Source organism: Papio anubis, chromosome 3 (assembly GCF_008728515.1).
Source record: "Papio anubis isolate 15944 chromosome 3, Panubis1.0, whole genome shotgun sequence".
Lineage (NCBI taxonomy): Eukaryota > Metazoa > Chordata > Mammalia > Primates > Cercopithecidae > Papio > Papio anubis.
The window spans coordinates 148,303,621-148,319,012 of NC_044978.1; the positions used below are offsets into that span (position 1 = coordinate 148,303,621).

General features: G+C 44.8%; 1 long non-coding RNA gene across 1 annotated transcript; it reads left to right on the top strand.

The window, feature by feature from the left end:
* Positions 1–708: 708 nt before the first annotated feature.
* On the top strand, positions 709–14,965 carry LOC108585882. Its single transcript, XR_001902437.3, has 3 exons — positions 709–1,092; positions 12,873–12,984; positions 13,682–14,965. It is a non-coding gene; the product is annotated as an uncharacterized LOC108585882 (long non-coding RNA).
* The last annotated feature ends 427 nt before the right edge of the window (positions 14,966–15,392 follow it).

The window sequence follows — 15,392 nt, forward strand, 5'->3', positions numbered from 1 at the left end:
TGCAAAAGGGAATGGGGTGATAGACATGTTCTTAAACTGGATTATAGTGGTAGTTGCTCAACTCCACTCATTGGCTAAAAATAATTGAATTGCAGACTTAAAATGGTGAATTTTATGTCATGTAAATTACACCTCGGTAAAGCTGTTAAAAGAAGAAAAAGGAAAAAGAAGAAGAAGAAATGTGCCATTATGGTGAAACCCAAAGAGATTAATTAGATGTAAGAAATGGATGAAACTGGCTTGCATGTATGAAAGGGTTTGTTGACTGTAGAAACAGTTTTGAAGAACAAACAGTGAATGCTGAAATATGTGAGGAGTGCTACCATTATGCAATTGATGATAATCAATAAAAGAGGAGGAGAAGTGAATGACAGAAAGTTGTTTTCTGTACTAGGCCAGATGACCAACATCAAGTTTTAATGCCCATTAATCTGAATTTAAGAGGGTGGGAGTTTACAGAATCCACTGTCAGGACCTGACCTGCAGATAAGATGAAGATGCATTGGTTCTGACCATCATGCTTTGCTGACCTCACCACACTATTGTGAGGGAAATCCCTACCATAGCAAGCATTGGGTAAATTATTATCTACTCTTGCACAAAATAAATCAATCAGCTCTACAATCTGTTGCTCCAGAAGAGTTCATTTCTTGCCCTAGGTGAGTGTTTGTTATTTGGATATAATTTAAAACACATTGCTTTCAAAAGTACTTAATTTGTTTTTACTTTTATGACGCATAAAATTGTGTATCTTGTTTAAAGTAGGGTTTTATGGTACCAAATAAGTAAACTCCTATTGATGAAAACTTCAAAAACCAAAAGAACACCTGGTCCTGGTAGGGATTAAAACAAACAGAAAAGAGTATTACATTCTAGGCAAACAGTAGCTTCCTTGTATCACCCAGAAGAAAGAGGAACTCAGAAGGAAAACAAAATGCAACAGTGAGAAAGAGGTTCACAAAGGTACTTGCTCCCCACAAATTCTGCACCTTCCTCCATGCTTCCTGTTCCCTCTACCAAACCTCCCAAGAAGTGAGGGAAAAGAGATGAGTTGCTCGATCCATTCGCCTACCTGACTGTGGAGTCTAAATGGTAAGTTCTCATGATGTTCCAAACTTCTGAAATATTAGAAGGTTCTATTATCATTATATTTTCTGCACAATGAAAAGGCACAGCAGAACAAGCATGGCTGGCCGTGTGTTGGGCATTCTCTTACCTCTTGAATAGGGAGGGCCTCCTACCAGAAGAATAAAAAGCTACCCATATTTGAATTACTGAAGCCAGGACTTAGATCCAGAAAGGGCGAGAGTACCATGATGGTGCAGAGAGTACGACAATCCTGGTTCAATCCATGCCGCGACTCATGACTTCCCAACTCTGAAGGTGAACTGCAAGTTACTAAGATTTTCTATCTGCCAGGCCCTGTGCCAAGATTTTTACATGCATCATCTCTTGCAGTCCTCACTACTGTCCACTAAGATTTGTATCATTAGCCTCCCCTTTTACAGAAAAGAAACTGAGGCTTGGCCAAGTTTAGTTTACTTGCCCAAGCCAAGTAAATTTAAAATTTAATTTATTTTTAAAAGTAAATTAATTCACAGGACTTGTAAACTCATGTCCTTTCCACCATGCCACAGGGGCCCCCGAATCAGACCAGCAGTTGTAGCTTTATGAGACTAGGGGGCCAAGTCCACATTTCTGTTCTTCTCCTCCAGCTGGATGGGTTACTAATTGCCTGGAAGAGGCCAGGTTGGGGAGGAGAATGCCAACTCTGTCTCAGTGAGGCAGTGGGCAGCTGTCACAGAGCTAGGGAATGTGGGAGAGATGCTGAGGGTCATTCCCATGGCAGTTGGTACATTAGGTTCTCCCAACCTGTGCTTGTATATTGTAAAAAATGTTTCCATTAATTTCCTCTTGTTTATTTTGGCCTATTTTAAAGGGTATAAAATTTGGAATCAGAAAAACGAGTGTTTAAACCTGGGCTCTGCAGTACAATGTTGCATGATCCTGGGAATTTACTTAAGCCCTGAATCCAATCCGAAATGAGGCTCATTGGTCACCCCTACTACACAGAATTGTTTAGAGACTTAGATAACATCAGTCTCTAGAGAAAGGCTTTGTAAGGTGTTATAGATATTATTATTATTATTATTATTATAATCTTGACCTTCTCATCTTTATACTAGCTACTCCTCCTTTGTTTATGTCCGCCATCAGTGTTATAAAGCAGCCTCTTGTTCAAAGAGAGATGGGGTGGCTGTAGAGAAAGCAAGAGTGAGAACCCCTGACAGGACCTGGCTGAGGACAGAGTTCTATTGTTCAACACCAGCTGCCTCCCTCTGGCTGTCATTAATCAGCACATCTGATTAATGACAGTATAATTTTTTAACCAGCCAGCACTAATCTATTTGTCCTAAATCAGCCAATATTTCTCAGTCTTCTTCGAAAAGAGATCATGAAAGGATCTGTCAAATCCCTTGATGAAATCTGAAATTCTAACCTCATGACCATCCCTTGATCTGGCAGTCCAGTTTTCTAACAAGTGAAACCAGGTTTGCAGAGCCATGCTCACCCTCACTGAGCTCATGCTACCCCCCAGATCACCATTAGCACTGCCCATGAGTCACTTCTTCTAAATGTGTTCTAGAATGTTCCTGGGGGAGTATCTCTCCTCTGGGTGATAGGACTCAGGAGTCCTGATGGTGTGCCAGCTTGGTGAGGAGAGCAGGGAGTCGGGTGCCAGGCTTTGTCTGAGAATCGTGTACAGGACAGTATGGGTGAGCAGCAGAAATCTACAGACATTCATTCAGGGACACCCCAAGCTATCTGTGAGGGGACTCAAATCAAAGGCCCAGGGTATAGGCAAGTTGAGAATTAAGGCAGTAGAATTAACATATAGGCAAGTTGAAAATAAGGCATTAAAGAATAGCACCACCACAAGGATATGGAACCAAGACTGGGAGTAGGTGGGGTGGCTGAATATATCCATCCAAGCTGAGGGATTAACATGAAGTTCAGATGAGTTCCACTAGTCTACTACAGTACTAGTGTCCAGCCTGATTCATTAGCCCAGCCACAGAGATGGTGGCTTTTTCTCTAGAGTTTGGTTTTGTTTTTGTTTGTTTGTTTGTTTGTTTTTGATAAAGCAACCATCCTTGACACACAAAATTCAAGCTTATCTCATTTCAGACGTTCACTTTCTCCTACCCCTTGAAAAATGCATCCATTTGTGTGTATCTGCTCTTCTGATGCCTTCCCTACCACCCACAGCTTTTGAAAAATTACTGGCAGCTCTTCTTCCATCACAGCCAGTTCTTTCAGCAGAGTTGAGTCAGGGTTAAGAACATGGGTGTTCCTGCCAGACAGACCTGGGCACATGCCCCTGATAGTCCATTTACTTCAGTGGGACCTTCAGTCATGAACTGCTTTGAGCCTAAATTCTCTCATTAAATAATAGGAATAATAATAATCTACTTCATAGGATTGCTGTAAGGCTTCAATGAGATGGTGCATGTAAAGCATATGGCCCAGTCCCTGCACACCATGCATGCTCCACATATATTCCTTGGGTCAAGTGCATCACTATTCCCAATTGTTCACTCCTGCCAGGGTCAATACCCTTTGCCATGGGACTTTGCAGTTCTCCTTGCTAGAGATGGAGTATACCGCCCACCCCACTGGTTTTGGGCTTGAGTGGCTTGTGACTTGATTCAGCCAATGAAATGTGGGCAGAAGAAATAATGTGCCCATAATACACATAGGCCTTATGTGCTGTGTATTTCCATTCATCTCATATGTGCTTCTGGCATTGCCAAGAGAAGAACGTGCCCCAGAAAGCCCACTGGTACTAGGATAATAAAAGACGCCTGGAGCAGACCTGGACCCAATCCACAGCCTAGAGCCATGCCTGGCAGAGCTCAGCCAAGATCAGCCAAACCCCAGCCAGCCCACAAACATGTGAACAAGAAATAAGTGTTTATTGTTGCGCACCACAGATTTTTGGAAGGGTTTTAAGTGGCATCCTTGTGATAAGAATTTATACTTACCTTGTCCAGTGCTTGGAGATTTAAGTTTATTTAAAGCAATTAATCGGCTCATTTCCCTTTTACTTCAGTTTCCACCAAGTCTCAATTTAAGGCAAAGAGCATGAGTTTTGGAACCAAAGATTTAATTCACATATGTGTCCCATGTGTTACTAGCTGAGTAGCTCAAGGCAAGTCAGTTAACTTCTCTGAGCCTCAGTTCCTCATCTGTGAAATGGGAGTGAGCTACCAGGCCCTGTTAGTGTAAAAACTAAAAGGCATAATGTAGCGTTTACATGTGTAGACACCACAAGGGCTCCCAAGAAAGATGAGCTGCTCTTTCCTTTTCTTGATAAGCTTATTATTCTTTGTTCAATTTGGAGAGCCTCATCTCCAGATCTTTACAGAACAGACAGAGTGAATAGAGGTCATAGGGGTTGAGGCATTTGGCTTTGTCTCAGACTTCTATTCATTCGTTCACATTTATGTGGCACCTGGCACACACCAGGCCATTCTAGGCCCCAAGAATCCGGTGGTTAATAAGGCAGGTGAAGTCACCCCTCTCATGGAGCTTACATTCTAGAAGAGTTCAAAGTAGGTAATGAGACAATAGTAAAGTAGATAATTTCACATCGCAATGAACGCTGTGAAATACATTCAAAAGGGTGATATGGGTCGAGAATGAGAGTATAAAGTGCGATCCAGGCTGGTGGTCAGGGAAGGTCTCATGGAGGCAATGACACCTCCCATTTTCCAAACAGGAGAAATGTTCCTCTCTAATCCTCCTTGCTCCACACTTACGCAGAGTAGCTCTTCTTGTTTTTAACACTGTAACAAGTTAGGATTTCTTTACAGTACATAACCACCTGCCACTCTTGGTAGAGATCCAAGCAAGTCTTTTGATCTTGTGTTCTTCCTTCCTCCTTCTGTACACTGGACTCTGTAAGTTACCCTGGGCAGCCACACCTAACTTTTCAGACACCTCCTCCTTTTCTTCCTCTTGGGAACCATTTTTAGTGTCATACATGGTAGCAGTTGCATTTTTAAGGGCTCCCAGTTTGTCACTGCCATCTTCTGATAAAGACCCTTGCATCTTTCCATCCCTACACATTTTGAAATCTGCCTCTCTGAAGCCTGCAATATTTGACTATGCCCTAACTTTCCATCTCAGCTCTTAAGAACTTAAATGAGAAGATTATCTTATTTATCCCAGCCCATGTCAATGTCAGCCTTCTTTGCGGGCCAGAGTAGAGCTCACACAAGAAGTTTCCTTAATTCCCAGGCTGGGCGCAGTGGCTCACACCTGTAATCCCTTTGGGAGGCCAAGATGGGCAGATCACAAGGTCAGGAGTTCGAGATCAGCCTGAGCAACATGGTGAAACCCCGTCTGTACTAAAAACACAAAAATTAGCCGGGCGTAGTGGTGCACGCCTGTAATCCCAGCTACTCAGGAGGCTGAGGCAGGAGAATCATTTGAACCCAGGAAGCAGAGGTTGCAGTGAGCTGAGATCGTGCCACTGCACTCCAGCCTGGGTGACAGAGTGACAGTTGATGAAGTCATAGGAACACATGCCCATAATTTATCAAAGGATTCCTCTGCTGTTAGCAACGTGAATTGTCAGGCAGTTTCTGGAATACACTAGTGATTCTCAAATTCTACCGGCTGTATAAATGACCTGAATGGCCTGTCAAAAATACGATTCTGATTGCATTAGGCCCAGGGCCAGGCCCAAAATTCTGCATTTCAAACATGCACCCAGGTACAGCAGGTGCTGCTGATCTGCAGAGCACCTTTTTCATAGGCAGCTTCAACTATCCATAATAACTATGACATACCTTGTGGCTAGATGTGTAATTGGTGTGAAGACAACATCATCTTTTTGCCTCTAGGTACCTCTATCTTGAAGGTAGTATGCAGCACATGCCCATGGCAGTACTTCTTCTCTTTTATACTCAGCCTCAGTTTCAGGTCTCCCAACCCCTAGTTTCTTCCCTTCTACATGTTTCTCTCTGTAACGTCAATTTTCCTAGTTTCATCTGAACATTTTATTCCAATATGGTAATCCAGGACACAGAACGCCAAATCTTGTTTTTGAGCTCCAAGATGATGGCTGACAAGGGGTGGGATATGACTTTCTAGGGCAGGGAAGAATAAAACAGAAGATCTCAATTGTGGTTCAAAGAGCATAGAGTGATTCCTGACTCTTAAAGAAGAAAAACGCACAAATAAACCCCAAAACCACATTCAAAAGGAAATGATGTAAACAACAGGTACAGAAGAATAGCAGTGAGAGAGTGACAAGTAATTTTCAAGAATAGAAAAAGGAGGGGAAAAGTGGCTCACGCCTGTAATCCCAATACTTTGGGAGGCCTAGGCGGGCAGATCACCTGAGGTCAGGAATTCGAGACCAGCCTGCCCAACATGGTGAAAGCCCATCTCTACCAAAAATACAAAAAATTAGCTGGGTGTGGTGGTGCACACCTGTAATCCCAGCTACTCAAGAGGCTGAGGCAGGAGAATTGCTTGAACCCGGGAGACAAAGGTTGCGGTGAGCAGAGATCGCACCACTGCACTCTAGCCTAGGCAACAGAGCGAGACTCGGTCTCAAGAAAAAAAAAAAGAAAAGAAAAGAACTCATTCAATTGTTCATTCAGTCAGTCATCCACTCAATTCAACTAAGAATTGTTGAGCATCTACTCCGTGCCAGGTGCTGGGTATATGGGGTGAAAACAATAGAATCATCTGTTTCCTTGCGGAGCTGACATCCTGGGGAGAAAGACAGACATGGAACAAGACAACAGACAAATGGATACATAATGGCAAGCAGTGATTGGCTATGAAGGAAACAAGGTGTAGTTTCAAAGAATGAAGGGGGCAAAGGACCCTGTGGAGACAACATGGTGAGAAAGGGCCCCCTGAAGAGGTGGTGTTCAAGCTGAGAGCTGAAAGACGAGAAGGAACTAGACCTGTGAAGAGCCAGGCTGGAGACGCACGGAGGAAAGGTCACTTCAAGGAGAAGGAATTAGTATCTGCAAGGGCCCTGAGCTGGGAAAGAATCTAGAGGGTTTGAGGAACTAAAATGTATCTGCTTAATGGCAGCAGAGTGTGATAAGTGGGGAGAGTGGCATGAGAGGGACTTGGAAAGTTAGGCTTAGAGTCTTGGATATTCTTACACCCATGGGTGAACTATGGCAAGTAAACAAAATGAACGTGAAATCTTCATGGAAGAGCTAAATCCACAATTCGGTGGAATTGGATTTGTACTTTCAACAGATATTCCCAAAGTGCCTAATTGTTTCAGGATTGGTATATGGAAAGAAGGGATAGTAAACAGAGGAAAAAGATCTGACCGATGGGAAGGCCCATCAGTCACTGTCCAGAAAGCTGTTTGTTTGCTTGGGTAGCCATGAACCCAAGAAAGGAATATGGTGGAGAGTGTCTGGTGGAGAAGTTCAGACATCAGTGTAGTCCTGCAATGGGCTGGTTTTGGATCTTGGAAGCAGGAAGGGGAGAAACATACCGCACACACACACACACGTCCCTGTGTGTGGCACGGACAGGGGTGGCCAGGGGTGGGAGAGAGAGCAAGAGCAGTGCAAAATCAAACACAAGCCCCCAGGAAAAGCAGGAGCAAGGAAAATAAAGACACTCTCACACCCACTCCACAAGCAATGCTATGACTCTTGGCAGTACAGGTAGATGAGGGTTCAGGTGCAAGGATGGCGGTCACAGGAAGGGAGCAAAATGTATGGTGTGGCGCTCAATCTGTGTAGCTCACTGGGCAGAAGACATCCCTATGACCTCACATGACAAACACAAGAGCTGCTAAGTCACCCATTAGATTTAAGGGAATCAAGTCCGCTGTGGCCTGGACAAGACTCCATGCTTTAAAAGTCTCTTCAATGCCAAAATCACAGCACAAAGCTCTCTGAACTCCCTGAGGTCAGACAGTTCCACGAAGGAGCCCAAACATCCCAGCTCCTGCAGCTGCCCACCCTGGCATCAGTTCCCTTCTCTGGGAGCCTCCACAAGAGAGCAGAGAGAAAACACGCTCAACCCTCCCATTGCAGGGCTCCTTAGAGACTCTTCGCGAGACCCAAGAAAGCGAGAGATTTGGTGAATGTGGCCGTAACTCATCCACACAAGCCCCCTGCCTCCATACAGAGCACAGTGAGTTGACAAACCATTTACCAACTCAATTTAAATAAACCCTAAGCTAAAATAAGACATTTTCTATGCCCTTTAGGAAGAAGTTCCAGCGTCTCTGACAAGTTCTAATTAGAAATATGTATCAACAATATTAAAGAAAATTTCGGAAGGAAAGCCTCTCCTCCATAATCTTACCAACCTCACGCCACTCCCACTCCCCCACCCAACCTTTTTCATTTTCCCACAGCTTTGTAGAACTTGTTCGCATGAGTAAGTGGCTTCCCCTGCTGCAGCCATCTCTGGGTAGCCTTTAACCTCCTCTTCCTTGTCATTGTTGCACACATTGCTACACAGTGCAACTCCTCCTATACTCCTGTGCTTTACAATATCCATTGTTACTGTCTTGAAGAAGACAGTAACATTTGTTTTTTTCTCTAAATAATTATCTGCTCCTTTAAGGATTATGAGGCCAAGTTTTAGAGTCAGACAGGCAGGCCTGGAGTCAAACCTTCACTTTGCCATTTGCCATCTGGGCAACTTTGGGAGACCTGGCTTCTCAGTGTCAGTTTTCTTGTCGGTGAAAAGGGGACAGTGACCACTGCCTCCTAGAATGGCCGAATATAAACCAAGCATGGAGACTGGCACATGGGAAGGGTTTAACAAATGGAAGCTATTTTGTTAATAACATCTTTTTTTCTTATTTATTCTCCTTTGGAAATTCAAAACAGAATATAGCGTAGCACAGGGTAACCTGGGAGTGTAAGTTTCTTCTAAGTTTCTCAGCAATAGATAAAGGCCGATGGTCCCCCTCACTGGGAAGAAGGGCCAGAAGGTTGTGGTGAAGGTGTCCTCTTCCAGTCAGGCCCAGACAGTGTCCAGGCATCAAACCACACTCTTCTGCTCCCCATCCCATCTTCCAAACAGAGAATGACCCACCCGAAGCCCATCACTTTTCCCTTGGGTTGATAAATAACTCCCTTTTGTAAAACCAAGTTAAAACATTTTAGGGACACCAAAGCATTCATCAGTCCCCTGAAGCAAAAGCATTTACCAAAGCATCTCTGGCCAGGCTAAAAGAATTAATGCAGCTTAGAAAAAGCAGCTTTTTAGGCCAGGCGGGGTGGCTCACGCCTGTAATCCCAGCACTTTGGGAGGCCAAGGCAGGCAGATCACTTGAGGTCAGGAATTTGAGACCAGCTTGGCCAACATGGCGAAACCCCGTCTCTACTAAAAATACAGAAAAATTAGCTGAGCATGGTGGTACATGCCTGTAGTCCCAGCTACTCCAGAGGCTGAAGCAGGAGAATCGCTTGAACCTGGGAGGTGGAGATTGCAGCGAGTCGAGATCGCACCACTGCCCTCCAGCCTGGGTGACAGAGCAAGATTCCATCTCAAAAAAAAAGAAAAACAAAAAGCAGCTTTTTTACAGACAGGAAGTACTACGCTGGTAGGTGTGTTTCATGTTTAAGGATACTGTGTTCCTAAAGGCCACTGATGCACATGAACCCTTAACCCTAATTTAAGGGTAAATGTTCTTCTTAATGGACTCAAAAGTATTTGCTACCCAAAAAGAGCAAGTTGTATATGTGGAAAAAAAAAAAAAAAGCCAATATGGCAGTTACTATTTCTGACCCACTTATTCCCCCCAGCAAATCAATTACTAGTTATTTGACCCGTTTTAGTGAACATCTATCATGTGTTAGATGCTGAGGGGATATAAATACCGTCATGCATAGAAGTGCTTCTGCATGCTGACAGCCTAGTGGGAGAGCCAACAGCGAAACAGATAAATGTGATTTATGGGTGTGTGCGTGTAAGTACAATGAATAAGACAGGTTCAATATGGTGGTTCACACCTATAATCCCAACACTTTGGGAGGCCAAAGTGAGAGGATCACTTTAGCCCAGAAGTTCGAGATCAGCCTAGGCAACATAGTAGGACTCTGTCTCTACCAAAAACAAAAAACAAAAAAATGTTTTAAATTAGCCAGGCATGGTGGTACGTGCCTGTAGTCCTTACTACTTGGGAAGTTGAGGTGGGAGGATCACTTAAGCACAGGAGGTCGAGGCTGCAGTAAGCTATGGTTGTACCACTGCACTCCAGCCTGGGCAACAGAGCAAGACCCTATCTCAAAAAAAAATGTCGTTTTAAAGAATAAAACAATATTGCCAGAGGAAAGGTTCAGGCAAAGTATTTAAGGTGATCAGAGAAGGGATCCATTTACTCCAGCAGAGGCATGTCCTAACCACCTTTTTTTTTTTTTTTAAATTTGAGATGGAGTCTCGCTCTGTCACCCAGGCTGGAGTATAGTGGCGCAATCTCGGTTTACTGCAACCTCTGCCTCCCGGGTTCAAGTAATTCTCCTGCCTCAGACTCCAGAGTAACTGGGACTACAGGCATATGCCACCATGCCCAGATAATTTTTTGTATTTTAATAGAGACAGGGTTTCACCATGTTGGTCAGGATGGTCTCAATCTCCTGACCTCGTGATCCACTTGCTTCAGCCTCCCAAAGTGCTGGAATTACAGGTGTGAGCCACCACGCTGGGCCCTGACCATCTATTTAATACCACAACCTGCCCCAGCCCCCACCCTCCAACTCCCCCTTCTCCTGCTGGATTTTTTCCCAGGCACTTATATGTAGCATATTATGTAATTTATTTATTTTTTGTTGGTCTGTCACCCTTGCTAGAATGTAATCTCTGTCCATAAAGAGATTTTTCCAACTTTGATGTATCTCAAGCACCTAGAATAGAGCCTGCCTATAGTAGGCATCAGTAAATTTCCCTAAATGCAGGCAGGACACATGTGGCAAGAGGCACATCCATCCCTCTCTCCATTCACTTAATATACCTTTATCAGGCATCTTCTCTATGTCAAGCATTATCCTAAAGATGTAAAGAACATAAACTTCCTGTCCTCTCCAGGGTCTGGCAACCTGGGCAGAGGGCAAGAACTTCCTGCTTACAGCAACAGTGTGAGCAGAACCAGGAACGAGGTCCACGCTCTAGGGCACGCACAGAACTGGGTGTGACTCCCACTGCCCCAGGACTGAGGCTGGAGAGACACTGTGGGCGCCAAGTCTGGAGAGCCCAGATCCTGGCTGAGCAGATCATGGCTTACAGCTGAACCCTTGCAATACCAAGACACAAGCTTCATTTGCAAATAACTGTCGTTACATACAAAGTTAAGACTCCATCAAAGCCAAATAAGTCAGACTTAACCCAAGAGGTGGAAATCCAGACAGGAGGAATGCTCTGTCAGAGCTCGCTCCTCCTTATGGCCCGATATTCTTCATGCTTCATGCTTTGCCTGTTTTCAAGTCACAGAGGAACAGGCTTACACGTGCAGACATAAACCGAACACACGCAGGCTGTTTCCAATTTTGCACAGATTATTTCAGTCCAAAGATAAGGAGACCGGGGGGGTGGACACACCGGCTTTGTTCTTTGATTCCCTGCCACCTTGAGAGAAAGAAGAATTGTTTGTTTAAGCAGCATATTCCTGGGAAGATCTGGTATGGGCTGCAGCTCCAAGACACCCACACCTACACTCCCCCTAGGGAGTACAACTAGCAGTCAGTTGTACCCTTGTTGGGCCTTGCTGAGTACCAAGCCCAGTGCCAGGCACTGGAGAAAGTCACAAAAGAAGAAGAGTCTGGAAGAGCTCATGTCTGACCCAAGGAAGGAGAGAGATGCTATAAAAATCAATGCACATTGGCATAATTAGATTGGATGATTCTCTGAGCTCTGGGGAAAAAATAGCACATAAAAATAATTATGTTATAAACTGACTCTTTCCTATATATAGCAAAGACGAATAATCACCCACTTCCCCAGTGGATCTGTTTTGTGAGTTCCTGTTTTTAAATATTAAGTTTTCTGAAAAGTTCACCTCACAAGCAGAAGTTCTAACGGCAGCCATCAAAGACTATCCAGCCACAGGAGTGACCTGGAGGTCCCTGCAGGGAGAGGTGAGGTAGGGGAAGGGCTATTGCAGGAAGTGGGTGATTCCGCCACAGGGGAAATCTGGCCACTTGGGCAAAATCAGAAGCACAAATTCCAGATTTCTGCTGCTGCTGCTCTTCCAGCCCTGTGCCTTTCATGGCTGGAGGGTTTTGTAGGAGAGGAAATCTCAAAGCTGTCTGCAAATCTTCCTGCTCTGCACTTTTGCACCTGCTTTGGAGTTCTTTAACAGTCTCACTGCAAAATGCCTGGGATCAACAGTGGGGCAGAAACCACCTAGATTATATGGGTATAAAGGTAAATGAAAAATAGAGATCTCCAGATTAATTAGATGGTCCCAGGTCTGATGTGTTGATGTCAAGGGTGCTTTCTATGAGTACAGGTATAAGTGAAAAAAAAAAAAAAAATCTCTCTTCCTCCAAGCAGCTCAACCAAAGACATAAACCCCTACCAGATATCAGCTCTGATGAAGTTAGACCCCAACAATGAGCTTCGACATTCTCTTTCAGGAGCTCACTGCCAGCAATGCACGGAGGGAGGGCAGATGGATTTCTCTCAGGGACCACGCTTCCAATTTGCTAAGAGACTGCTCCAAGCCGAGTCATGTCAGGAAATGCTACCTGGTGGCAACCCTTGTCCTTCTACCCAAGAAACCTCACTTTCCATTTCTTTTTAATTGCTTCCTCCTTCTGTCCATGAGAGCAATTTAAGTCACTCTGATTCCCCACTAACAGCTTACTGGATGACAACACACCAGAATGGAGAAGACGTCCCAGAAATAAGAAACCACTGTGAAAAATACCTGCTAGAGTTCCATTAAGCCTTGGGAATCAGGACCACTCCCTGGTAATTTAATTGTTCAGGATGGAAGGGGATCCAGAATAGCAGTAGAATACATTTTTGATGGTCTTCTAGCAGCTTCAGGCAGGGACTGTGAATCCATCATTCACTCAGCAAGCATGTATTAAATTGAATGTCTGTACCATGTTAGGCACAGACAGTGGCTAATAGCTGATATTTAATGAACATTTACAGGCCAGGCGCTGGGTTAGTGCTTACTTGGGATGCATTGTCTAATGTAATCCTCGCAAATGCCTGTGAGTGTCTTGCTGTTATAATTCCCAGTTTATGATCAAGAACATGGAGGCACTGCTGCAGGATGCCATGGCTCATGTCTATAATCCACGGCTCGTGTCTATAATCACAGCTACTTGGGAGGCTGAGGCAGGATGCTGAAGTGAGAATCACTTGAGGCCAGGAATTCGAGACCAGCCTGCGCCACATAGCCAGACTCTTATTTCTTAAAAAAAATAAAAAATTAAAGACCATGAAGGCACTGAGAGGTTAAGTCATTTTCTCAAGATCACAGAGCTAAATCATGGAAAGGCCAGGACTGCACTCAATTGAGGCACTAGCCTTAACCACTAAGCCCTGCAGGCCCCGAAAGAGATGTCCAGAAAAGATTGTGCAACCTGCTCTGTTCCAGGCTTTGCCCTCAGAAAGTCCCGTATAGTAAATTTGAATTTCCCTACTTCTGTTACAGTCCATTTCCTCTTGCGCGGCTCCAAGCTGGAGAAGAATTTGGCGTAGCAGCTTCCGAGAAGTTGAAGGAGGGGCCAGGCGGAAACTGTCCTAGAGCAAGCACTGAAGGGAGCAATGCACTTGGTATACTCAGAGTTGAAACACTTCCAGTGGAGGTCACCTGCAGCCATTGGCAGCCTTATTTGCATTTTCTGAAGCCTCCTCTTTTCCCTATCCTTGGAGTCAAGGTACATTTACCTGCTGAGAAGTGAGAAGTCTCCCTCCGAAGCAACACATGTGGCATTTTTTCAAGCTGACAGTGTTCATGGAAAAGGGCAAAGAATGCTTTTATGTGCATTCAGAGAATTCCCTTACATAAACAGTGTTTTCTGTGCCTTGGAACCTGCAAACCCAGGGACCCAGTCCTACTCATGACAGGCTCATTCTCCGGCGTTACACAGCCTTCTAGCTCAATAGAGCATGTCCAAAATTTGAGCATGTCAGAGGCTTGTTAAAACACGGATTGCTGGGTTCCACCCCACGGGTTCCATAGGTCTGAGATAGGGCCCCCAAAACATGCATTTCTAACAAGCTCCCAGGTAATTCTGATGCTGCTGGTATGGGAACCACGCACAAAGCTCTAGAGAGAGCTTTGTAGAATTCTTGCTGCTCTGTTACACACGTAACACCATTCCTATACACCAGAGCTTCAGACATCCCAGAACATCATATTATTTAAAGTCTCAGATGCACAAGTAAGTGTTCGAAGTAAGAGGTAGTGGGAGTGAAGAAATAAGGACAGGTTGAGCCCAGACTGAACAGTAACTTAAGAATAAACCTCTTGAGGACTGGTGGATCCAATAAAGAGGAAGCTAAGAGAGTTTGTTTATAGTCAGGCTTTCTACCTCCTTTCTAAGAGTACCAAAGTTGGTCTGGGCAAAGCCAGTGCTACCCTGCCCCACCCTGCCCCACCCTGCCCTGCCCTGCCCTGCCCAGACCTGCCCAAGTTGTTTTCTCCTTCCTCAGGAGGGAAGAGATTTCTATCCCAGGCACAGGACAGTGGCTGTATTTACATTCTCTTCCCTGGAAAATACAGGAACATCTCTCCTGCTTGCCCTATGGGTCTGTTAATATCTCCTCCACCAACTTCCTGTTTGGACCCTATGAGATCAATATTAACAGTAGAAAGGAAGGGACCCTGAACCTCATATGCAGTCACAGTTCTGGAAAGCCTGGAGGTCAGGAGCTACAAAGTGGATGAGGGACCTGACTCTTGTCTCACCCAAATGACTTGACCCATGTCATTCCCTCTGTCGGAACCTTTCTCCTGGTCTCGGTGAACCTCCTAGCCTTCTCTTCACATCTCCACTCAGGCACTTTGTCTTTGGGAAGCAACTGGCATTCCTGCAGACTCCACAGACCTCCACGCGGCTTTAAGTTCTAGAGGACATCCACATCACTTCCGGGTACTGTGAGTCCAAGTGAGACAGGACCAAAATTCTTTTTTTTTTTTTTTTTGAGACACAGTTTCTCTGTCGCCCAGGCTGGAGGGCAGTGGCCGGATCTCAGCTCACTGCAAGCCTGGCCCTGGCTTCACGCCATTCTCCTGCCTCAGCCTCCCCGAGTAGCCGGGGACTACAGGCGCCTACCACTCCCCACCCGGGCTGGTTTTTGTATTTTAGTAGAGACGGGTTTCACTGTTAGCTGTGGGATGGTCTCGATCTCCTGACTTG